The following is a 20,167-nucleotide window of genomic DNA, read 5'->3' on the forward strand; positions in this document are numbered from 1 at the left end:
CTAAGCAATAGAAGCTCTGTCCTGACCTCATACATTAGCTGTATGGGGTTTCAGTGCTTCCATAAAAATGCACTATCAAAATATTAGCACGCTTATAAACATGGGCTAAATCCTGAAAGAAAACAATAATGAAAAACTTATTAGTGACTTGTACAAACTCAGCGTAGAGCCCAGAACTGACCCTGAAGAGCTGACTGACATCCTCTTGATGATGAGTCCCTATTTATAAGGGTTTTTAAGAATGTAAATCATCATTACATTGATGATTTTAGATAATTCTAGTTTCTTAATCAAAATTCTGTTTGGTTCCAAAAGTGCTACCAAAGTTTATAAGTATTACATCAGTTGTATAGATTTTTTCCCTGGAAAATTTAAAACCTCAAAAAATATCAAGATAGCTTTCTTGAAATAAAATATATTTTCCTTAATTCCATCCTGATTGGCATAAATTGCATTACTTTTCTCTGATTCTTTATAAATAGTGCCTGGAATTAGCCATTCCAGTATTTTACACTGGATTGATGTCAGGTTATTAATCCTGAGGTCATTCCACTGAACTTTTAAATATATTGGCAAAGTATGAGATTTATTCTATTCATCTTGAAATACCCACATGTTAGAATATGTATGGAAAATCAACTGAAAAATTCAGAACTTTGCTTGGATGGCGCTTTTAGAAATAGCAACTGAATAGAAAAGAACCTAGTTTTAGGAGATGGTATGACTGTTAGAATGGAAATTACTTCTCCATCCTCATCTGATATGATTGTCATATGATTATGAAATAATCATGGATGGGCTGTGCAAGAGCTATAGAATAGTTGCACTGGACAGTGTGGTTTAGGAATTCATGCTGCAAATCATTATAATTTTGAAATAATTCCACAGTTTTGTACTATATCACCACCGTATGATGTGACAGCATGTTGCTATAGAGGGCCAGAGGGCCTAAGGGTGCTTGTTTGGTAGATTTTTGCAGTCTCATTCAGAGGTGAATTTTCTTTAGGACTCAGATATATGACAAAGATTTGTGTAAGTCTTTAGACTGAAGGACCCTCTAGTTTTTGAAGCTTGTCTTTTGTTATTTGTGTAAGGGCTTCAGGATGATGGTGTTGTGAGTTAAATCTCCTTGTATCCACTTAAGAGTGACCTTTTTATCACTTCCGACTATATCCATCAGCTGTTTCTTGGGCTCAGGGAAGAATTTGTATTTTGTGGAGGCAGCAGCTAATCAGAGTGTTTGCTGCCCAGCTTCAGACCTCTGGAGAGCTTTCACTGATCTCATCAAGGGTATTTTTTTATATTTGATGACAAGGTTGCCATCCGTAGCCCAAGATTCTGAGTCACTTATAATCCACTTCTGAAGACTGTGAGGGACTAATAACACACAAGAGCACTTCCCACCTTCTCTGTACAGTTAGTTGTTGCTTAATTATTTACTCAGTACATAGTCTATAGCAAACTGCCCTGTGCATGGTATACAGATTACAAATTAATAATATAATCTGAATGCAACATGAAGCCCTCTTGTCACTGCCCCCACTCGTTCTCAATAGCCACTGATTTTGGGCTGAATTCAAGATCAGCCATTTGCTGGCTGTGATTTTAGGAGAGAGTAATTATTAAAATTAGAAACTAAACCTGGTATAGCCATATTAAAGACCAACTTGTCTCTGCACAAAAAGTCAGATGCACCTGAACTTTACATGTGCTTCCTTCCTGCTGTGTCGGCAGCTCCTAAGCAAAGCAAACAGCACACCTCCTGCTTCCAGCCTTCGTTGATTAGTCAGGCACTAATGAGGTCATGCATTGTCCTTGTGTCTGAACACCTCACAGAAATTAATATATTTCATATATATTTGTAAGATGGTTACATCAGACTGAAGACAAGCCTGTTAAGCTCCAGTTTGTGACTTCTGCTTTTGGCCAGTCTGGTGTCTCAAGAAGAGGGCCAGTCTTTGGTCATGAGGATGGCACCACGGTGCCTTCTGCCAACCCCTCTTGTCTTGGTTCTGCTCTGCCCTTCAAAGTGTTGTATTTTTCATGCCTTCCCCTTCTGCCAAGCAGAACCAGTCTTCTACTTAGCGGCAGCCCTGTGAAAATGTCATTTATTTTGGCTCAATAATACTTCTAGCCATCCTGTCCTTCAGCTGAAAGCAGAATTATCAAACCATCTGTACAGAATTTCCCCAAATACAAGGCACATTGGAACCTCAATACAGGCATAGAAAGATGTTCCTAAGTATTCTCTTCTTTTATGCTTTGTGTCTTTATCTACCCATATAGTGAGTCATGCCCAGATCCATGAGCATGGATCATTTTCTCTTTGAAATCAATGGCCTAAAGTTGTGTAAGAGGTGTAGGTTGGATGCTAGAAAAAAGGTTCTTCACCCAGAGGGTGGTTGGGCACTGCAACAGGCTCCCCCAGGAAGTGGTCACAGCACCAAGCCTGGCAGAGTTCAAGAAGTGTTTGGATGATACTCTCAGGCACATAGTGTGACTCTTGGGATTGTCCCAGGAAGGGCTAAGAGTTGGACTCAATGATCCTTGTGTGTCCCTTCCAACACAGGTTATTCTGTGATTCTGTGATTTCTATCTACATAGGAAAATGAGATTAACTCAAAAGTAAGTGACATAACAGAGCTTTAACAACTTGATCCAAACTCAGTCCATGTAAATGGGATTCTTTACCTCTGGTGAGCTCTCACTCAACTTTTAGTCTGTAAAAAGTGGGAAGTATCTGACAAAGTATCTTTGCCTGGGCTGCTCACTCCAGGCTCCTTTTATTGTTACTGTTGATACAGTAAATACAGACGAGTGAAAATAGGGTGCAGCTCACCTCATCCTGCAGAAGTAGATGTTTAAAACAGAGGTACTAAAGTAGATGTCTACAAAGTCAGATGAATCACAGCCTAAACTGCTTCTTTCATTTTGCTGACTAAAAGAGAGAGAATAGAGTGCTGAGCCCAGAGACAGACACCTACCCCAAAGATGCTGCATCTCCTAAGTGCATTGCAGCAGGGCCTTCTTATTTCTGCCTGAACCACACCAGAAGGTTCAGATATAAGACTGTATGGGCAGATACTAGACTGTACCTCTAATTCTACAGTCACTAAGAGATATTAGGAGGAAGAAAACAAATTTAAAAAAAAAATCCCAAAACTTTTAAGGGAAAACCCCAGGAAAAAGTCCCTATTGGTGCACTACTATGGATGCTGACATTTTTTCCAGTGGCAATATAATGGGAAGTTGTACTGATCTTTAGATTTTCTTGGGTAGAAGTTGCACAAAAACCCCACGATAAAACTATATGTTGTAATGTAAGTTTTATGTTTTTACCAACGGAATGACGCAGCTGAAAAATAACTTCTTTTTTCAGTTTCAGTTGTATCAGTTTCCTGCTCAACTTCATGTGACAGTACTGGGGCTCCCTGTCTTGGTGACAGTATGAATTTATACAGAGACAGAAGCAATCAGATCATATAGTTTTCAAGAAGGTAGGAAAGTATTGAGGCTGAGTGTCTCCAGGCCTGAAGGTAGTTAAAAATACTGAATAACTCACACATTGTTGTCTCTAAACACCACCTTTTTTTTAATAAATCACTTAATAAAAAAATTAATTTTACCAGTGCATTAATTAGTTCAACTAGCTAAAGTGTTGCTAATATCTCTACAAGTGACAGTGAGATGAGTATTTTGTATGTACTTGGATGTGGTTGGCTCATGTTATAGAAAGTAGAGATGTACATGATGGAAATCTTGAGGTTTCTTTTGACCTTCTGCAGCTGTGGAGCTGAGCTTCCTGCTCAGTGAATACTTACCAAGTGGCAGTGTTAGAAAAAGAGAAAAAAAAAAAGACAGACAACTATTTCAAGGGGCAATTATCTAAATGAGCTGGAGAAACCTGGATGACTAAGTCCCCAGTCTCTGGAGAATTTCCTTTAAGCACTTTGATGAATTTTAAAATGGTATTGCATTCTGGGTTTTAATAACGTAGCCTTGCTCCTATTTTTCTGGCTTTAGGCAACTGTTGTTAAGTCCATTTTTCACAAAAGCATAAGGAACCTGAGTTAATAAGGCAAAGTCACTAAACCCAGCACTGCAGATCTGCCAGATGCCTGAGAGCAGGTGAGGGGCAGGTGCATGCATTCCCTTCAGCATCACACCTACCAAGGTGGGCCTTCTGATCTGTTGGATTGTGGGTTTGTTTCACTTGCAGTTCAGCAAATTAATTAAAGAGGAAAGACTTTTGGTATCTCTAGCACAATCAGTGACAATTTATGCAGCCTTGGTTTCCTTCCTCTGTTATATTAATGACCTGAGCCTGGATCTTGACAAGACAAGAGACATCTCTGATTAGAAAAACCACCAGCACCAATGGGAGGTGTCAGTCCCCATCACTGGTTTACAGTTTTAGGTGGGTTTCTTCAGTGAGCAGTGATTGAAGTGCAAATGTTTTGCTGCTTAAGTTGGAGTCACAAGCAAACCTTGTACTGAAATACCAAGCCAAGGTAGGTTTAGAGTGCCTTAGTCCCTGGGAAAATTCAGAAGCCCGAGTCAGCTGCCCATGTGTCTCATTAGACAACATCTGGAAGGCTGGACACTTAAAAGTGGGTTAACGGGAGAAGACACAGTAAGAAGGAGGCACCTAAACCACCTAACAGGTACAGTTGGACTGTGAGCACAGCCTTGGGGTTGTCTGTCTCTGTAGCAGACCTGTAATCACGAATCTGCCCCTGGATGTGGGAACTGCAGTCAGCCCTCCTTATCTTGTTAAAATGCAATGCCCCCTGTAACACTTGAGAGGTTTGTGGCACTGTGTATTGGGAAGGCTTTGTGTTCAGCCGCCTCCACTGCCTGTTGGGACCACGATTCCCAGCCAGCCAGTGCCTGTCCTCTCCCACAAGCCCCTAAGACCACTCAGCAGGGCCTAGAAATTGTTAGTAGTTACAAAACATTCAAGTTAAATCTTCCTATGTGAAAAACAAAACCAATACCATAGAGCATTGTGAATCTATCTCAGAGTTTTTTCCAGGGAACATCTGATCCAATTTAATTCAATAAGTCCCATTCCAGCCATTAATCTCCAGCCAAATTTTGTTTTTTATTTCATTGCACATTATGATTTACTGCACAGCTCTCTGTTCGTTATTAGTTAGAGAAGCAGTTCAGATCCTCTTTCTCTTGATCTCCTGATCAGGAAAATACTGCGCAGATGTGAACAGAAGTAAGACTATTACTCCTCTGAGAGAACTCTTATCCAATTAAAAATAGTGTCTGTGAGGGAAGTTATGATCTTGCAAATAGCTTCTGCTTCTAAGAAAGACTACATTAACAGCATAAATGAGGCCAGCTTTCCTTACATCATGTCTACCGTTTGCTGCAAAAACCATGCAGTAACTGTCAAAACTAATATTGCACAAATATCCTGGGAGGGGTTAAAAATGTTGAAATCCCACATATATATTCTTCAGTACTTAGAAGAACCTGAACTGCCCAGCACATTCCAGAATAAACCTATTTCCTTTTCAGGAAACAAATATTTTGTTTGCTTCTGTCATGCACAAGAAAGGACAAAGCAGAAACATGTTTTCTCATGATAACTACTGTCGAGACTGGAGGGTGTTGTCAGTGTTCACACAGATGCTGCCTGGTCACTGTAATCCTTCCTCCTCCCTTGCATTCTATCTGTAGGAGACAGAGCAAAGCCCTCTGCAGTTTGCTTCTGGAGTAGGAGCTGGGTGATACCGCTCAGTTCTAGTGTTTGTGATCGCCACTCGTCTCCTGCTTAACCTAGTAAACTCATTTATGTTGCAGGTGGCTGGAGGTGCTAAGGAGCGAAAGCACTGACCTGTCTTTTCTGGGCATCTCAGTTTCTTTCCCATCTATGTTCACTTTCTGAAGGGAGCCCAGTGTTTTTCTGCAAGATGCAAATTGACTTGTCTTCAACAGGCTGGCCTAGCTGATGATATCTATTTAGAACAGGCCTTGAATTATAAAAACAAATGTCCCTCAGCTCAGGATGGGTTTACATTGTCCTGCACTGGGAAACTCCAGAGGAAGCGCTAAACTCTTGTCTACCAAAACCCTAATTAGTGGACTCAAATAACTGACCTCACTCTCAAAAAGACATTGAAATAGTCTACCCAGGACTTTGTTATGAGCTAATAGTCTGAATTTAAGGCAACCAGCTTTTGAAAGTTACTGATTTAAGCTTTTACCTACAATGTCCAGCTTTAGCAAAAAGGATTCTCTCCTGATATCACTTCTCTAAGCAAAACGTTGCCACTGTACTAGCAGCCAGCACTAGTGTGCAAGCAATACTACTGTCAGGATATTATTATCCCCAGGAAATGCTTTTTTGCATTAACATGGTGGTTTAATGGCCTGTTTAATGGCAAGAAGGTGTTTCTCCCAAGGAGAGAGAATTTAGGCACTCGGATAAATAACAACAGGTGTATTTCACCTAAATGTTATTGTTCCTAAAGCCACGCTGGCATACCCAGGTTTGCATGAACATCAAGAAGATTTGGGAACTCTGAAGCCCCATATGGACAGCCTGGAAGGGCAAATGCTTGTGGAAGTTTTTCTCCTGGGTTGTGGTGAGCACAGCACTGCACTTCCGTGGAAATTCTCTTTTTGTCTCTCAGTAGTTGTGGCTTTTTTCTTGGGTAAGAGTTAGCTAGAGGTTTCAAGCATTGTTTTTTTCTTCTAGCAGTCTACCTGTTTTTACAAAGTGTGTAGGAGCTCTTCAGTCCTCTGTTCCTCCACCTGTCTTGTTTGAGAGGGGTGTCAAAGTCTCAGGGAGACACATGCACACACAGTGCGCAATTACTTCAATCTCACTCACAGAGACAGGCTGTAGATATTGCAGAGTTCTCAGTAACACATTATTTAAATTCCATTTAAATAGTATGAATTTCCATTATATAAGCTACTTTTTTCTCCCAGGATGTAAATTACAACACAAATAAGGTTCCCTTAAATTCAGCACCAACATCGTGGAAAAGTGTTGTCTAAGGCTCCTTATTTTCCTTAGGGTCAGCCTAAACCTGATCTTACTGGCTGGGGACATGTTCCCTCTTGTGCCTAATCTAATGGTGTAAATCTATGTCAGGAGTTTACTTCTAAGTCTAACTCTCTTGCTCAAGTTGTAGCTATTGGAGGGCTTTGCTTAGGATGCTGCTGATGTGACTCACAGGACATGAGCCTATTGCACACCCCAAACTTGAGAAGGAGATGCTTAGAGCTGAGAGGTTATTCTGTTTGGGAAACCTTAAAATGGGCAGAATTAGTGTTAGAAATGATCCTTGGGGGAAGGATGTTTCTGGCTGAAGAGGAACCTTACAGCCAGGCTGTTCTCTGTGCTCAAAGGCAATGGAAGGGATGAAGTGTAGGAGTTTGTGATATACCCTGTGCAGACATGTATATACCACCCTGTGGGGGAAACACCATAATTACTCTTCTGAGCTTCCAAGGAACTCTGTGAAGAAAAACATAAATCTCAACCATCTAGAGACTTCTGTAATTCAGACCAGGTGTCAGGTAGGCTGTTGTATGGCTCCAGCACATGACTTACAGTCACCTTTTTATCCTTGTTCCTGTGCTACTGATGCCCTTTAAGTCTAATATTCTCAATAGTAAGGAAATATGTTTCCACTGAACCAAATCCCATTTGTCTAGGTAGTGAGAACAAATACCAGTTGTAGATCATCTTGGATAGTCGATTTTAACCTCATCCTGATCAATAGCACAATGTGATAGCTCCTTCTCAACCCCAAATTCATAAACACAGGAAATAAAAATTACGAGGTTTAAATGACCTGGGAGATCTAGGATTCTGGCTAAGACCTGTCTTACCATTGATTAAATCTGGAATCAGATTGTGACATTAATTTAGGACAAATGTAACATCGGAATTATACCCTGCTGGTTGATAATAATTCAAAAGCTCTACACTTAATGTAGAATTATGGTTCCTGTTAGTATTAAATACCTTAATTATTTTAAAATATCTTCAGAAATTATTCTACCAAGGTAGAGGTCCTCTTTGTTCATGAATATAGACAACTACTCAATTGTAGAAATTTCTGATCCTGACAAGCTTTGCTAAGTACTTGGCTACTAATTATGAACAGGAATAAAAGGACACCTGCTGAAATAATAATTAAAGGATGTGCAACTACAGCCTCTTATCAGATGGATGGAGCAAGTATCCTACATGCGCAGAGAATGCAGTCTTACACATTTTATGACAAATATGCCATTATGTAAATGATTACATCAGTAAGCATATTAATTTGTGTGACTACTGAACTGCTTGAATTTTAATGCATAAGGAAAGTAGCAATATAGTTCCATGCTAAATTAGATACAGTAAGTGTTAGATTTCCATGGTGCTGGCATAATCTTATTTACTGACAAATAAAACTGAAATATTTCCACAAAATTCAGTTTGTTACACTACTATAAATCAGCTAGGAAACTAGGATTGTACCCTCACTGTCAGTAATGATTTAATACCTGTAAATTCAGGACAAAATTCCTTCCATTAATTTGTCTACCCATCTTTGTCTACCAATCTTGTGTACCCATAAAAGCCTTCTTTAAATTGATACTTAAAATGTCTATTAGCTTGAGTAGGAAAAAGCTTACAAATCCATGTTGCTAATATCTGCAGGACAAGCACATCCTAAGTATGAGCTCTGGCTCAGAAAATCCTCTAGATGAGATCCTGGAAAGCCAGGGCCATAATCTGGGGGTATATCACTGCATGTTCTTCCTGTTCAATTGTTGTATCCTACATGTGTCAGCCACTACTGGAGACAGGATCCTGAAGTGTTGGCTCAGGTGGTTTTATGTTCCTATATAGAATCATAGCACTATGCTAAGGGCTTGGTGTTATGCTGAATCTAGATACCATAAGGCTTGTCCTAGCACCTGAAATGTCCTGCTGTCTCTCTGTCTGGCAGTTCTAGCCAGGACAAAATTGATTTCTAGGCATTTGGCCAACTGCTATAAAAAGGGCATGCAGCTGTGCCAGCCATGGCAGGAGACATCTCCCTCCTCTCCTTTCCACCGTAGTTTTCAGAAGGACATCAACCATGTGCCCTGCATTTCCGACGTACCTGCTCCCTTTTGGCTCCTGCAGAGATGAACAAAAAGTAACTGGGAGCCAGCCACACTGCTCCTGCTGCTGGTCTAGGTAGTGCCTGCAGTGATTTACCTGTGGTTACATCATAATTCCATGCTAGAAGGAGGCAATCCCAGGCGTGTCATTCAGCCACTAACTAAAAGTTGATTTCTTTTCTCCTCAGACTGGAGAACCGATATGAGGGATGCATGGAGTTGCAGGTCCTTCCAGGACCCTGGGGCACAGCTAGATTTCTAACTGCAGTCCCAGCCCATCTAATCCCTGTGTCACAAGGCTACAGCCTCAGTCACTGTAACCAGGAGAGAGGATTTGGCAAGGCCTTATTTGCTTTTTCTCCAAATAAGGTTGAGTTTTCAACCTTAAGGCCATACTCCAAAAGTAATTTACTTTCCTAGATCAGGGACCATTCTGGTGATTGTACAGATGTGGTATTTTTACCTACTAAATTATAAGTGAGGCTTGCAGCTGGGTGAAGAAGATTTATTTCCCTCTTTTGTTTGTGCAATGATCACTTCAGATTGTGTCCATGTGTAACCAAGGCTTCCCTAATCATGGACTGAGGATGCACTGGATCAAATGGCAATTAAAAGCCCATGACCTTAGAGAGTCACAAACCACTTGCAGAATGTCTCACGGACAACTTCTCCCATGCGGAAATGTTGCAATCTTCAGTTTTATGTCTTCTTTAAGCCCAAAATGCTTTAAAACTGGATGTTAGCGTTAGCTCCACAGTTCTGGGATAACGTGGCATCACACAGTTGCTGGAATCTTTACCTACACAAGCACAACTGCTCATCTTGATCCCACATCTCTCTCTAGTCTTTCCTCCCTGTCCAACAAATTCAAGTTTGAGGGATGGAGGAGCTCTAATGAGGCATTTTACCACCCCCAAACACGGTTGTTCCTTGCCCTCCTCCCCAGAGCCTGGCTCTCCAACACACACCACCCACCTCTCACTCCTTCCCCCAGGGATCACACAGCAGTCTCAGGCATGCTCGGCTTCACAGCAAAACTTCTCCAATTTGTTTTTTTTCCTCTGGCTTTATTTATGAAAGTGGTGTGACAGAACACTCTCCCTCTTTTTGCCACCTCTCTTCCCTCTGTTTTGTTTCCTGTCAGGCATTTTGCCCTGGCACACCAAGACACTAAACAGGAGTTCAGAACATCTGACCCTGGCTGCAGAGCATTGTCAAGAAGTTCTTAGACTTAAAATCAGCTTTTTCCCCCTCTTCACAGGACCTTGCTGTGGGATGTTCAAGGCTTCCTGCTGCAGCCCCCAGGGTGACCACCAGCCCCCAGCCGGGGTTCCACTCTCTCCAACACAATTACAGCCTGCAAATGTTTAAAGGCAGTTTCTTTTGATTTAGCCACATGCTTCAAATTGTTATGTGGTTAACCACTGAGAACAAACCCCCACACAAATACCTACGTATCAACTCGCTTGAGCCAGGGTGGTAGTGTTGGGGGAGGAAGGGGAGAGGGGAGGCTTCCTCATTTTGCTTTTGATGAGAAGAAAATAGAGTTTTCTTTTGACTTTCCCAAACTGCCACACATCATGGTGTGTGCTGGTTGATGTCCATTTGCACTTTTGTTTGCTGATGAAAGGAGTCTTGTTCGGCAGCCGTGGCCATGTACCCCATGGGCCACGTCCTGTGCTAGTGTAAATCAGCTTGTCTGCTGAATAGGAACTGAAAATGCAACCTTCTCTCTGTGTGTGATGTGCAAGAGCCAAGCTGGGGAAGACTTCTGTGCTTTGACATTGCCCTATCCCATGTCCCTTAACTCTTATAAAAACCGAATACTTTTCTGCTGACTCACAGAGACAGATGGATTTTGTTAACTCCAGTCAAGATAGAGGAGGACACACTAAAAGCATCACTTGGCGGGGCTGAATGCACCATTGGGGTTCAGGGGGACTGAGCAAGAAGTTTCACATCTCGCTCTCTTCAGCATGGATGGAGCTTGGCTTGTGGGTGCCACATGGGAGGAGCAATGTGTGGTCTAGGCGGAGCCCTGCTGCTAATCAGTCTCTGAAATAATGGCCCACAGTTGTTTCCCTCCCTCTCCTTGTGCCTTCTCCCTGGAGCACTGCAACTCCCCAAAGCCCAAGAGAGAGACTTGGAGCCAACAGCTATGAAAAAAGAAACACCCCAAAACGAACACAGAACTCAAATCCCCTCAGTAATTCCATTGCCTCTACTTAAATCTTCTTAAATTACAGAGGGTTTTAGTGAAGTAAATTAACTTCCCTTTGCTTGCATTTCCTTGCATTTTTGAGGACTATGATGCTGAAGAGCAAATTGTCTTACTAACAGAATCCAACATGGGGACAGTTGCCAAACACAACTGGCAGAGCTGTTCATGTAGCGTTCCTGAGAGTGGACCCAAGTGCAAATAGAGATAATTATTTTGCCATGGGCCACCTTTAAGATCCATGTTAATTTTATTTTCGTTTATAAAATGGCAGATTAAAGACAATACAAGGTGGCTAAGAGATTCTTGAGGCAAAAACTGCAATCTAAATGTGATCTGCTTTCTCAGGTATGAAACAAAATTGAATCCTTTGCTTTTTGTGGAAAACTGCATAAAAAGGTGGGGTTAAAAGCTTTGGATGTGGGGAACATTTTTGGAGAAAGTGGTTTAGTTCCTCTGGTCCATTTATCATCTCAGCAGTGAAACATCACTGTGTGTATGAAGTTAGCTCTGCAGGACTCTGTACCTGTCAAAATTGTTTATCCATACTTGCCAACAACAGCAAGAAAGTCAGGAACACTGGCAGCTCTGATGGTGAGTGAGTTGGACACATGGAGTGAGGGCGTATGAGCTGAACCTCCTCACTGATGCAGAAAAAGAAAATGAGTGAGGGAAGGAACATTAAAGCATGAAAAGTCTAATCTTACAGAGTTTAATGGTTGTGGTGGGTTACAAAAAAAAAAAGACCTTTTGCAGAATTTTTTCATGGGCAACTGAGTAGGTAGGTCTTGGTGACCAGTTAGTCCTCATGCTGCTGAAGGTTCAGCAGAAGCACCTACTGGGGGATAATGTTACATTAACGTTATTGGCTGTGGGTAGCTGATTGGGAATATAGCACTTAGATAATTAAAAACTAATATGATAATCACTTATTAAGGAACTATTAAGCAACTACTTAGTGCTTGGTATAGTTTTGTGAAAAGACAAAAAATTCTCAGTCTAAATCAAACAGAAACTTAATCCTATGTGAGGGCTCTCAGGGGAAAAGAAAAAAAAGAGAGGGGCAGGCAGAGAATTCAGGTTTATAAAAAGAAACACGTACACAATGAGCTGAAGGTTGTGCTTCTGCACTTCCTGCTCTGGGTGTGAGCAGAAGAGGAAATACCAAAATACCACCAGAAAAACTATTCCCACAGCATTCCCAACCTGGCTGAAACCAGAAAAGTTCTGACAGCTCTGCAGAAAAGGGGGTAAAGCCCCACAACCAGACCAGTCCCAAGCATCTTGCTCACCAGAAAGCCAACAAAATTTCCAAAGATGGGAAATTTGGGTAGACCTAGATGAGTATTTATATTTCCCCTGACTCCTCATCTGTACTCTGTATTTTCTGCATTTCATGGATCATTGGTGACAGATATTTGACTCTTCTTCCAGCTTTGAGAGGGGCACATTTCTGCTACAGCCAGTTTGGTCGCATCCATGACCACAGACCACCAAATTGCATGTTAACCACAAGGCAAGTCCAGTGTAACTCAGTGAGGCACTCCTTGGCCCTCCTTTCATTTTGGACAGTCAATTCACTACAGTGAGAGTACAACCTACATACACGGGAAGAACTGACCTTTCAATGCATAAAATGCGATCAGATTCAGTGTTGCCCCATGTTAATGATTAAAATGAATTCCTGAAGGCTCCCAGGCAGACAAGACATGAGTTTGGTCTGGCTGGTGTCGTAAACTTTCCTCTGATAGCAAAGTAAACCCTGAAGATGAGCAGCAGGATCACATTCAAAGGGTTGTACGGAAAGCTGGCACATCAGGCAATTAGTTTAAAACTTCAGATCTGGAAACTTTGCAAAGAATTTGGAAAATGGTGCTTTCCCTTTATTGGTATATAAAAAAGGAAAGTATTCTGTCCTACTAAACCCCCAAAATTTAAATATTAAAGTCTCTTGTTTGACATGCAGTATCATACACTAGAGTTCAGGACTTACTAAATAGTCTAAGGAAAATCAGAGCTAAAGTAAAATTACTATGGAAAGCTGGTTTTCCTATAGATGTTTCCTCACATCTAAGCAAGGTCTGAATCAAACTTTTCCCTTACAATTAGAGAATCAAATCCCTGGACTGGCTCCAATGAGCAGCTCAGGAATGTTCAGCACAACCACAGCCTCTAGCTATGGGACAGAACAAAAGTTGCAACAGTGATGATGCTTTATCTTCCACATCTTACTCCAGCAACATTTCCATGGGTGCCAACAATGATATCTGCTTGAAAGAGGCCTGAAAAGAAGATTTTTTTCTTTTCAAATTCGGAGTCAGTTATTTAGAGACTGATCAACTCATTGCATTTATGACTGTGGTTAACTGAAACCACCTAAGGCTGATAATGCCATCATGAACTCTCACATTCCAAAAATGAAGCTAAAACCTTAGCTAAGCCAAGCCCCATGTCTGAGTGCAGCTTTCCAGTTCATTCAGAGCAGCACAGCACTCAGCATTTTCCCTCCAACAAGAGAAAGCCCCTTCCTGACCTCCCGGAACGTTGCTGCATGAGAATACGGTTGTCACTCCTACTGCAAACTTATTTAAGAGACAATAGGACAAATAGTTGGCACATAGTTTCTTCTTAAAACGTAAATCTAGATCAACAATAAAACATAAAAGGCCAAGGAAACATGCAAAGACACTCAGAAAATGCTCATTTTACTTTGCAGATTAATTTTTGCTGAGTGAGACATTGCAATTTACAAAGTGGGCCCTATTCTGCAAGTCCTTTCTTACACGAGCTCATTTTAAAGCCACTGAGGTTGTTTATGAGAGTAAAAGTTACTTACATGAATAAGGACTCGCAGATTCTGGCCTTACGCATTTTGCTACCTAGGCATTGTCTGGGATGTAGAGCAGCGTGTATTTTTAGGAACTAAAAATGGACTTCAGTTGTTTCTTTTGGAAAAAGTTCTGACTTCAGCTTTCACTCATCTGCTTTTTGCAGTTTGCTCTGCAGCCACATTGAATGGACGGGCTCAGCCTTTGTCCCTGTCTGTGCTGCTCGTTACCAGCCACTCTCAGCCCCGACGCGCTGTAACTCACCAGGACGTGTGCAGTCTGAATTCCCATTCCAGATTTGCTCCTCAAGCCTAAGGCCATTATTCCATCTCAGACTAAAACGTATCTTCCCATGGGCAGCTGAAAAAGAGCATGTTTCTTCAGGTTTTCTTGCCACAAAATGATAAAATAAACTGAAATAAAATAATAATAATAGAAAGGAAATCCAGTGTACGGCAATCCTCAGAGTTCTGGAGTCTAAGAGTGTTGATCTGCATCCATAAATGTCCTGACCGGTGAGGAGACACAGGCACTACAACTGGAAAGAGAGCAGGAAGGAAAACCTACCATGTGAGCAAAGTTAAAAAAAAAAAGGGGGGGAAAAAAAAAAAAAAGAGAGAGAAAAAAAAGATCTGCTCAGTGGACAGCACTTGGGCTGATAGCAGGGATTTCAGGAAATCCAAACACTCAGACAGGAAATCTGAACACTGGATAAACATGCCATAATCTCCACAGATACAGTTAACGTGCTGCGTCCCCCGTTAACCCATTGCCTGCCCGTGGCTGAGCCTGAAATCAGATCTGCGGTGTGAGACGCCTGGAAACACAAGCTGCCCTGGGGGCTCCAAAGCCTGAGTGCTCAGAAGTCTGAGCAGCAGTCCTGTGATCAACCCTGCCCTCTCCTTCTCTCAGTGCTCTGGCGAGGATTTTTTCCTCCCTTGATTTCTACACAGTGATGTTTTGGTTAAAAAGTGGATGATTTTCCTCATCTGAGAAGGAGATGCACTCTGGGCCCTGAAACAGCAGGGCAACCTGCCTGAACTCCTGTGTGCCACTGACTGTGGCTACCTGGTAGTCCCGAATTAGTTTTACCCAGGTTTTTTCCACCTCTCTTTTGCTGTAACACAAGATTTGTATGGCTGGCTGCCATGGTTTACTCCAGGGATGATGCAGTGGGGACACACGAACACCTGCACATCCCCCTTAGAAATTATAGGGAGAGACTACTTAAAGTAACAGGGGGAGTTTGGAAACTCCTTTTATGCCATTTTGTCAAGGAATTTGGTTCCATGGCAGAGGGGCTGGAACTGAAGAGATCTTTAAGGCCTCTTCCAACCCAAACCATTGTATGATTCCATGAAGTGAGGAACAAACTCTTCAGTTCCTGGTAAAATTAAGATGAAGCGTGTTTGGTTGGTTGTTTTCATAATATAGACTTTGCTCTTTGTGTCTTGTGTCTTAATTTATTTCTTTTATATGGTGTAACTTGGTTACAATATTAATGTAAAGCTCTTAGCTAGTTACAAAAGCAAGCAGAAGCAATAATATTTCATAGAGCTGACCCTTTGCTCCCACAGATGTAATTAATAAAGTGAAGTTTACATGAGAGTTGCCAAATTTAAATTCATAGGATTATGAGCACGCACACACACGCAATTAAGCCCCTGCATGTTTGCAGGATGGGGAGGGACTTCACTGTGCTTTCTGTAGGAGGACAGTTGCAGGCTTCTCTGCTTTTTAGAGGTTACAGACTCCTAAGGAAAGGGCCCACTTCCAAAAATGTTTCTTCTCCCTGAAAATTGACTTTTTGGGAGAGTCCTGCCTAAAGCAAGTTGAAAAGAAAACATCATGTCTCCAGATTTTCTGGTTCTTCTAGGATTTTATAGAAATAAATAAATAAATAAATAAATAAAATTAGTGCCATGAATTTCACTTTGCAATTTGCTGGTAGACATAATTAGAAACAGAGGTAATATCCACCAACTGGTGCCCTCACTTAAGGCATTGGCAATTAGCTCATCTGAAATAGCCTTAGTGTAAGTCTCACATGTAATATTAACCTGTATCATTATATTAAGGTCCCTGCTAGGAACAAAATAGGAGCACTATAGGAAAAGGCTTCCTTCAGCACCTTCTACTACTTACAGGGTGTTTCTGTTTATAATGTCATGGACAGAAGCTCTGGCAAACCAACACTGGTTACAGCATTCCCTGGAAGGGGCCAGGCTTGGACATTATACCTGCTCTGTGGAGTTAGGTTGTGATGGCCAAGCAACACTGCAGGGAGCCTGGCAGCAGAACTGGGGTGGAAAATGGGGATTTGGAGGCATCTCTGCCTCAGGAACTCTCTTCTGGTCTCCAGTCTAATTCTGACTCAGGAAATATCTTTCAAGTTGGGCCCTCATGTTCCCAGTCACTCTCCTGCTACTTCTTAGGAAGCATGAGGCTGGTGATGGAGGTTGGTTCCTGTGAGCATGGTTGGAGCTCTGGCAGCTACATCTGTGCAAAGAGCTGGTAGAACAAATGCTTGACTTGAGAGGCATGAAGTCATCTGCCTGGCCTAGCACGTGCTTCATGAAACAAGGACCAAATGGTTGCTTGGTAATGTCAAGAGGGAACTGGTGGAAAAACAGGGAAAAATTAAAACATGTCAGGGTTGAACTTTTTTTTTTCTTGTTCCATGTGCTCTGCCAGTGAGCTATTTCAGTTATTCACTTTTTTCCATAGAAGTTCTTCTGTTGTCACGGTATTTTTCACCTTTCCTTTTCTTGTATTTTCCCCTTAGTGCCATTCTTTCCAGTAGCAAAAGGAAAGCAAAAATAAAGAAAGGGAATAAAATGCAGCCTTTGCTTTTCAGAGTAACTGGGGGGGGGGGGAAGAGAAAATATACATAAACCTTCAAAATATGCATTTTGGAAAATAAAAAGCCTTTTAGGGTTGAGAGACTTTTCATTTGAAAACATTCAAGCAGCTCTAGAAAAAAAAGGGAGCTGGGGGAAGTGGGATATAATTTATTACCACTAACATCTGCTGTAAATCAGTTAGAGGTAGGCAAACATTCCCTAGCAGGGCACAGTTAGGTCAAGGTGAGAGGGGGTAAAGCAGTAATTAAAAAGACCAGCATCCCCCAGGCACCTTCAATAGGCTGTAAGCAGAAGAGCAAGTGCTTGCTGTAAAACTGTTTTGTTTGTCTAGAAAAATTTCAAGGGGGTTAAAAATATTAACTGGTATATTCAATGGAAAACTATCAGTTTATAAAATGTCTCCAACAACTTCCATGCAGAACCACAAAAAGTATAATACTTTTCCATTTTTCTAGTTAAAAAATAAGTTGAAAAAAAGGTTGTGCTAATTGAGAGAAGTTTCATTTGATGAGAAATTTTTGCTGAAAAACTCTACAGAAAGTTGTTATTGTCAGTCTTGCTACAAGGGAGAACAGGAACAGCATGGTGGGCAAAATGATGAAGCTGACAATAATAAACCATACAGAAACATTTCAGTAGAAACAAAGTAGAGAGAAGACTTCAAACTCAGGCCAGCAGAGTTATGGAAGCTAAAAAGTGGATAAAGAGTCTTGAAAGGGCACAGCAGCTGCAAAAAATCCCCCATCACCTGAGGAAAAAAAAAGCCAGTGGCCTTACTCAGTACAGATGTCAAGATACTTGCTTTTAAATTGAAAAAAACCCTCTACCACATCCACCCTTCATGTACCTGCAGCATCTGAGCTTTCTGATCACTTGCTATATAACCCCAGGATGTAGCTTTGTGTATTTTTATAGCTGATAGTGAAATTCTCACTTCTTCCATGAAGAACTCTACAGCTACGAAATTAGGCCAAATCAGTTAATTAAAGATTAAAAGGGTTTATCTATGTATGTGAAAGATAAAGCACATGAAATCATTATTGAGATTGTGAACAAAATTCTTGAGAATGTTATCATTAACCTATGAGGCCCCAAGCTCTGTTATTTTTCATGTTTCAATGACAAATCTTATCATTATAATAGTCAGGATTTTTTTTTCCAGCATAGATTTGAAATAAAGATCACTTCTTTAATCTTCACCACCCTACTTACTGGATTTGAGAAGACTTCAACAGAATAATTAAAACTTTTGGAGACAGAAATCGCAGATCCCAGTTTTGTCATTCTCCACCCTTCAGTCACCCGGAGGCTTTACTTTCTTGAAAAGAATGACTTAATATATTCACATGAAACTAATTTACTTTCCATTTAGAGCATGGCCAGCCCTGTGCACTCAGCCATTCCAGACCTCTCTCTCAGTAGCTACCAAAAACTGGATGCCAGAGAAACACTGTGGCACGCTAAACAAAGTTCCCTAATCACACTGTGACTCTATCTGGATTTATAACAACATATGCTAAGACTTAGCAAACATTAGGGAAAATGAGTAGAAAACACTATCCAAAAGGATTTCATAAACACTGACACAACTTACCATAAGCTATAAACACTATTTTTCTTGAAAAACTTCTGTAATTAACTGGTTTAGAGAATTCTTGCTGCGCTACAAAACATATCTCTTTGTGCACTGGCTTTCAATTTTAACATTTGCTTGGAAATCCCTGCCACTTTTATTACTAGTCCCCTCCTTCCTAAATGAGCAGGCAAGAAGGTTTACTTTTGAGATCAGCATCCCTGCTGGCAATGTTGCACTAGGAAAAGCACCAAGCCCCCTCCATCCAGCAGCAAACCATGTGCTCTTACATTACCCAAGAAACATTGCCACTTTCCCCACTGTTCATTCACTGAGATACAGCAGAAGCTGTGTTCTAACAGGTTTAACGACATGTTTGTACATTTATTAAGCAAATAGCACCTCTTGACGTTACGAAAAGGTCTGGGCATTAGAAACTGCCTTGACAAGAAGCACTTGACCCTTGGTGGTAGCTACAGGCTGCATCAATGCGCAGGAGGCTGTGCATGTTTCATTTCTAACTGTATTTGAAGTTTTCTTTTTTAAAATAGGAAAAAAACCAAAACATTAAAGCATTTCCTTCTTTTTCCTCTCCTTTTCATTCATTGTTCCTTGTTGCAATGACAAAAAAGGGGAATTTTTTCATAGACCTCTTTTTCTCCCCTATTCTTTTTTACCAATGTGGCATGTGAAAAGAGGAAACCAAAGACATGTCCAAACAATTATTTTTGAATGAGCTCTGCTCAAAAAATACTGTATAGAAATATACAGTTAAGGGTACTAAAGAAGACAAATGCTACCTGAAGATGTCCCTATGGTGTGAGCATAGCTGCTGGCTTCATCATTTGCCAGAGATATATGGAGACTCCAGATAACATTGAGAGACTACTATAAGTTGAGTTATGCACCATGGACCCAGGTAGCAACAAAATGCTGTTGTGTAGGGAAATCTGAATTTCTGAGTCTCTCTGCATCATTCTCTATAGTTTCCCAGATCATCAGTTGTGCTGAAAGGGCTGAGTTGGAAGGACACCTTGGACATGTTGTGAGCATCTCACCAGGCTCATTGTTCCTTTGTCACCAAAGTTTTCCCTAGTTTCCTTTATAAAAATAGTTGAAAAAGATACCTTCTCAATTTGTTGTCATTGGTTTGTTGCAGAAAAGTTGAATGACAAACAGAACTCATGAATTCCAGAGATTTATAAACACTATGACAAACCCCAGTTGATCACCAGATCAGTTTAGCTATTATGGGATTTTTTTAGAAAAGAAAAGCTTCTCATGATCTGAGTCTTTGGAAGTCATGTGAGCAATTATTTTAAGCATTTTTTATAAATGAACACTAAATGTACACATAAAAATTAGTGCTACATTTCTTGTCAATCCCTTATCACAAGGAGCTGAGCATTTAAAAGTATGGATGGGTGCCATGAGACTTGTCATAGACATGTGAGAGTCAACACTGTTATAAATACTGCAAACTTCATATGCTTAAAGCACTGTATATCTGTATACAGCAGAGGCTGTGTACAAGAGTTAATAGGCTAGGGAGCTT

The 20,167-nt window shown here is 41.0% G+C and overlaps 1 protein-coding gene and 1 long non-coding RNA gene across 14 annotated transcripts in view; one reads left to right on the forward strand and one right to left on the reverse strand.

Annotated features, from left to right (window-relative positions):
* The window catches only part of ASAP1 (ArfGAP with SH3 domain, ankyrin repeat and PH domain 1), a 148,687-nt gene extending 134,139 nt beyond the window's left edge, over positions 1-14,548 (reverse strand). For all 4 annotated transcript variants that reach the window (XM_027684457.1, XM_027684454.1, XM_027684456.1 and 1 more), the window contains exon 1: positions 14,440-14,548. The gene's annotated coding sequence lies outside the window, so the exon portion shown is untranslated. The remainder of the gene's footprint in view (positions 1-14,439) is intronic.
* Positions 1-14,775, forward strand: part of LOC113968149 — a 28,697-nt gene extending 13,922 nt beyond the window's left edge. For 4 of the 10 annotated variants that reach the window (XR_003534396.1, XR_003534387.1, XR_003534394.1 and 1 more), the window contains 2 exons: positions 11,622-11,695; positions 14,342-14,775. This is a non-coding gene — a long non-coding RNA (uncharacterized LOC113968149). The other 6 variants (XR_003534388.1, XR_003534393.1, XR_003534395.1 and 3 more) reach the window with 3 other exon arrangements.
* The last annotated feature ends 5,392 nt before the right edge of the window (positions 14,776-20,167 follow it).

This window comes from Neopelma chrysocephalum, unplaced genomic scaffold (assembly GCF_003984885.1).
Source record: "Neopelma chrysocephalum unplaced genomic scaffold, ASM398488v2 Primary Assembly neopelma1_66, whole genome shotgun sequence".
In the NCBI taxonomy this organism is placed as follows: Eukaryota; Metazoa; Chordata; class Aves; order Passeriformes; family Pipridae; genus Neopelma; species Neopelma chrysocephalum.